We start from the raw sequence: 5,844 nt of genomic DNA, 5'->3' as shown, positions 1-5,844 counted from the left end.
TGTTTTACTCACAGATGTTGGAGACAGGAGGAAATTTCAGCCTGTGTGAAGCTTAATCTCGCATTTACACAAAGCCCGCGTGCTGATTGGCTGGAGGCCCAGAGTCCTTCCGGTCCTCCAAGTCTTTCTATTGGTCAATACCCCATCTAGACGGGGGGCGGGGTCAGCCGCACATGCGCAGTCAGCCGCACATGCGCAGTCCGGGGGAGGGGAAGGTCACTGACTGGATTGTCCCCCCGTCAGACCCGCAGCACCGAGTGGCGACACCGAGCAGTGAGTCCCGAGACTCTCGGCAGCTTGACCAGGCTGCACGGAAAGAGCTGAAGCGGCTTCCTGACTGCCTGTCGGAAGGGAAGCCGCGCACCTCCCGCCAAACACCCGCAAATGTAAATATTTTTATTACTTTTGTTTTCACCATTTTTCAAACAATGAAAGCAGCAGAAAAACTGGCGGGAAATGGGCCCAGAGAACAAGAGATATTGCCGCAGAAATACAACCAGACATTGAGAATTCATTCAGAACAGGATATCTGAGGGAGCACAGCCTCCAGATGAAATGTCAGCAATTCAACAACCAGTCAACATGTTCACACAGTGAGTGGGGAAAGAGGGTTAGATTCTATAAAAACAGGAGGATAACAATGCAGCTCACACACCCCAAAGTATTGGGGAACTGACCAACAACATAGTCAACTTGAAATGGATAAATTGAATTCGCTCATGGAAAGCCCAGGAGGAGCAAGCCAATAAAATTGAAACATCTGAATCTGAGGTTGGGGTCTGATATGTTACAGAATGGAGAGGGCAAATAAAAAAAAATAAGACAGGATCTGTACAAAATCAACTTGGAGCCGCCACTTGTCAAAAAATCTACATTAGAGCAGTGGGATTCATTCAAAAAAGAAATGGGGAGTGCACATGGCGGCACAGTAGCACAGTGGTTAGCACTTTGGTTCACAGCTCCAGTGTCCCAGGTTCGATTCCCGACTTGGGTCACTGTCTGTGCGGAGTCTGCACGTTCTCCCCGTGTCTGCGTGGGTTTCCTCCCACAGTCCAAAGACGTGCAGGTTGGGTGGATTGGCAATGCTAAATTGCCCTTCGTGTCCAAAAAGGTTAGGTGGGGTGACGGGGATAGGGCAGAGATGTGGGGTGACGGGGATCGGGCAGAGGTGTGGGCCTCAGTGGGGTTCTCTTTCCAAGGGCCGGTGTAGACTCGATGGGCCAAATGGCCTCCTCCTGTACTGTAAATTCTGTGATTCTATGTTCCCATGATAGTGAAGGATGGGAGCAATAAGCCCAGGGAACCCTAAATGTCAAGGGATATCCAGGGTTGGATAAGGAATCAAAGTGTCTTAACACAGATACCGAGGGCTCAAAGCGGAAGTTCTAGAGGAAGATAGAAAGTGTAAAGGATTAATTAAGAAAGGAATTAGGAGAGAAAGAGGGAGCATGGAAAAGCACTGTCGGATAAAATAAAGGAAAATCCAACAATGTTTTATAAGTATATTTGGAGCAGGAGGTTGACCAGGGTAAGACTACAGACCAATGTGGCAATGTGTGCATGGAACTGGAAGATACAGGTGAAGTTTTAAATGAGTACTTTGCATCTGTGTTCACTACGGAGAAGGGTGATGTAGGTATAGAAATCATGGAGGCACATTGTGATTTGCTTGAATAACAACATTGAGAGGGAGAAAGTATGAACAGTTTCACCAGGTTTGAAAGTGAATAAATCCCCAGGGCCAGATGAGATGTGTTCCAGGCTGCTGTGGGTGGCAAGGAAGAAGATTGCAGAGGCTCTGACAATTTTCAAATCTTCTGTGGCCACAGGAGAGGTGGCCTGAGGACTGGAAGACAGCTAATGTGGTGCTATTATTCAAGAAGGCAAGTAGGGACAAACCAGGAAATTACAAGCCAGTGAGTCTAACTTCACTGCCAGGGAAGCTACTGCAATACATTCTGAGGGACAGAACTAATCTCCACTTGGAGAGGCAAGGATTAAACAAGGGAGAGCATGTCTTACAAATTTGATTGAATTTTTTGAGGAAGTGACTAGGTTGTAGATGTAGGTAGTGCGGTTGATGTAGTCGACATAGACTTTAGTAGGGCTTTTGACAAACTCCCACATGGGAGGCTGATGCAGAAGGTAAGAGCCCAGGGGATTCGGGGCACTTTGACAAACTGGATCCAAAACTGGCTTAGTGGTAGGAGGCAGAGGGTGATGTTTGAAGGTTGTTTTTATGCCTGGAAGCCTGTGTCCAGCGGTGTTCTGCAGGGATCAGTGCTGGGTCACTTGTTGTTTGTAGTACACATTCATGACCTGGATGTGAGTGTAGGAGGTATGATTAGGAAGTTCACAGATGACACAAAAATTGGTGGTGTAGTAAATGGTGAGGAACAAGGCCTTAGATTACAGGACAATAAAAATGGGCTGGCTAGATGGGCAGAAGAGGGGACAGCAGGGTGGTCCAGAAACTATCCCGGACACATTGCAGAAATTCACTCCCTTTCTGACAGGTGCTTGTCTGCCTCTCCTAATCTGTGTGTCAGTTATAATCCCCCATTAATACTCGTCTGCCTTTGCAACACACTTGCTTAATTTCTGACTTTATACAATCTAGCGCCTCAGAACTGCGACCAGGGGGTTGATACACAACACCCATTACAGTTTTAGATTTCTTTTTCTTCCTCAGTTCCACTCCTATGGTCTCCACTGGATGTTTTCCCCTCATTGTTTCCTCCCTCACCATTGAGGTGATAGTATTTCTAATCAGTAAGGCTACTCCACCCCCTCTGCCATATTCTCTGTCCCTCCTGTAAACTTTATAACCGGTATATTTAGTTCCCAGTCCTGACCATCCTGCAGCTAAGTCTCTGTAATAGCGACAACATCATAATCTTCAACTTGCATTGGCGCCTGCAGCTCGTCTAGTTTATTCCTTACACTCCGTGCATTTGTCTATAGAACTCTTAATCTGGCTGTTCCCCCTGACCGCTCCCTCAGCACTGCTTCTTTGTTATTTGCTTGTTTGTTATTTACTTGTTTTTTACTTTTCACTTTTGCTTTAACCAGTATAGAATCACAGAATTTACAGTGCAGAAGGAGGCCATTCGGCCCATCGAGTCAGCACCTGCCCTTGGAAAGGGCACCCTACCCAAGCCCATACCTCCACCCTACTTGTAGTTTTGCTATGAGCTGCAGTTTCTGATGTTAGGTTCCTGACTACCTCCCTATTTATCCTTTCCACGAGGACACTGGTCCCAGATCAGTTCAGGTGGAGACTGTCCCAATGGTACAGATCCCTCCTGTCCAAATACTGATGCCAGTGCCCCATGAAATGGAACCCCTCATTCCCACACCACTCCTTTAGCCACGTGTTTACCTCCCTAATTTTCTCATCCCGATGCCAATTTGCCCGTGGCTCGGGGAATAATCCAGAGATTATAATCCTTGGGACCTGTTCTTTAATTTTGTTGCTAGTTCCTGATAATCACAAAAAAGGTCCTCTTTCCGAGTCTTGCCGATGTTGTTTGTCCCAACGTGGACCCCAACAACTGGATCCTCCCCCTCCCTCTCCAATATCCTTTCAAGCCGGTTAGAGATGCCCCTCACCCTGGCACCGGGCAGGCAACATACCATGTGGGACTCTCGGTCCTGCTTCCAAAGGATGTTATCAGTTCCCCTAATTATAGAAACCCCGACAACTACCACTTCCTCCCCCCGCTTGAATGGCCTCCTGTACCAGGGTGCAGTGGTCAGCCAGCTCATCCTTCCTACAGTCACTGCTCCAATACCCTGCCCCTCCGAGTCCGCTCCCTGGAGACTCGGCTGCGAATCCCCGAGATAAGGTTTCTGTACTCACAGCTCCGAAACTTCATCCCTCCGAGTGCGCTCCCTGGAGACTAGGTCTGGGGAATAGGTATTGGAGTCGAGGTATTGGGGAATGAGAGGAAGGAATGTTCCATAGAAACTAGAATTCTCTGTTCTGAATTTCTATCCTGTACTGAGTGTTGACTTTTGTAAACTCCTTTTACAGATATTACAAGAGGAGGAATTACAGACAGAAATCTCAATTGTCACGTCTCGGTCTTACAGACTCACTCAATACCTTGGGATCTGAGTATCATCACTTTGAATCCAGAAGGAGAAATGTTTGCCCAATCTGTCGGCTTCAAAAGATTTTAAACACCAGTGTGACTGGAAAAGCACCGAGTCACACACACCCGAGTGAGAGTGTTCCAGAGCACTGACTGTGGAAAGAGCTTTAACCAGTTACACAGCCTGAAAATACATCACACCATTCACAGCGGGAAGAGACCCTACACGTTTTGTGTGTGTGGATGAGGTTTCAACTGATTGTCCAAACTGGAGAGACCCAAAACATGGAGAAACCGTGGAAATGTGGGGATTGTGGGAAGGGATATAGATCTCCATCAGAGCTGGAAACTCATCGACGAAGTCACACTGGGGAGAGACCGTTCACCTGCTCTCAGTGTGAGAAGGGATTCTCTGAGTTATCCAGCCTGAAGAGACACCAGCGAGGTCACACAGGGGAGAGGCCGTTCACCTGCTCTCAGTGTGGGAAGGGATTCACTGAGTTATCCAGACTGAAGAAACACCAGCAAGTTCACACTGGGTTTCTTCCACTTGCTCTCAGTGTGAGAAGTGATTCAGTACTTCATCGAGCCTGCTGATACACCAGCGAATTCACACTGGGGAGAGGCCGTTCACTTGCTCTCAGTGTGAGAAGGGATTCACTACTTCATCGAGCCTGCTGACACACCAGCAAATTCACACTGGGGAAAGGCCATTCACTTGCTCTCAGTGTGAGAAGGGATTCACTACTTCATTGAGCCTGCTGACACACCAGCGAATTCACACTGGGGAGAAGCCGTTCACCTGCTCTCAGTGTGAGAAGAGATTCACTTCTTTAAAAGCCTGCGGACACACCAGCGAGTTCACACTGGGGAGAGGCCGTTCACCTGCTCTGAGTGTGAGAAGGGATTCACTACTTCATCTAGGCTGAAGAAACACCAGCGGGTTCACACTGGGGAGAGACCGTTCACCTGCTCTCAGTGTGAGAAGAGATTTACTACTTTAAAGAGCCTGCGGATACATCAGCGAGTTCACACCAGGGAGAGGCCGTTCACCTGCACTGTGTGTGATAAGGGATTCACTCACTTATTCCCCCTAAAGATACACCAGAGCGCTCACACCGGGGAGAGGCCATTCATCTGCACTGTGTGTGATAAGGGATTCACTCAGTTATTCAAACTGCAGGGACACCAGCGAGTTCACACAGGGGAGAAGGCGCTAACCTGCTCTTAGTGAGAGAAGGGATTCAGATATCCATACACCCTGCAGGAACACTAGCGAGTTCACACCTGGAAGAGGCCATTCGCCTGCTCTGAGCAGGGGAGACATTCAATGATCCATCCCAACTATGGAGACACTAGCGAGTTAATTCTGGGGAGAGACCATTCATCTGCTCTCAATGTGGGGGGGGGGGGTTTGTGATTCATCGCACCTGTTGTGACTCCAACAAGTTCACAATAAATTACAGATGTTGGCTCCGTTGTTATTGTTTCTGCTCTCACTGACATCCAGGACTGCATTTTGTTCATTCTGACATCTGGTGAATGGTGATGATTGGAGGGTTTCTTTCTGCTGGACTGGCCGGTCTAACACCTCTGCCTCCGGTGGGCTGACCATTTTTGAGCCTCGTTGCGATTACCTGGTTCCAAGTTTGACGAGGAGCACAGAATGAAAAGGTGTTTGCATGTTGGAAGATATTTAGTTCCCAAAGCAGCCATGTTGCCATGAAGATGGGCTATGGTGGTTACA

The 5,844-nt window shown here is 48.1% G+C and overlaps 1 long non-coding RNA gene across 1 annotated transcript; it reads left to right on the top strand.

Annotated features, from left to right (window-relative positions):
- Window positions 1-297: 297 nt before the first annotated feature.
- LOC140422461 (uncharacterized) lies at window positions 298-5,578 on the top strand. The gene is made up of 2 exons (XR_011947477.1): window positions 298-593; window positions 4,037-5,578. It is a non-coding gene; the product is annotated as an uncharacterized lncRNA (long non-coding RNA).
- Window positions 5,579-5,844: the final 266 nt, after the last annotated feature.

The sequence above is a fragment of the Scyliorhinus torazame genome, chromosome 5 (genome assembly GCF_047496885.1).
Source record: "Scyliorhinus torazame isolate Kashiwa2021f chromosome 5, sScyTor2.1, whole genome shotgun sequence".
Classification (NCBI taxonomy): domain Eukaryota; kingdom Metazoa; phylum Chordata; class Chondrichthyes; order Carcharhiniformes; family Scyliorhinidae; genus Scyliorhinus; species Scyliorhinus torazame.
Note: the sequence above shows the minus strand (reverse complement) of the source record. Positions and strands in the feature narration are given on the sequence as shown.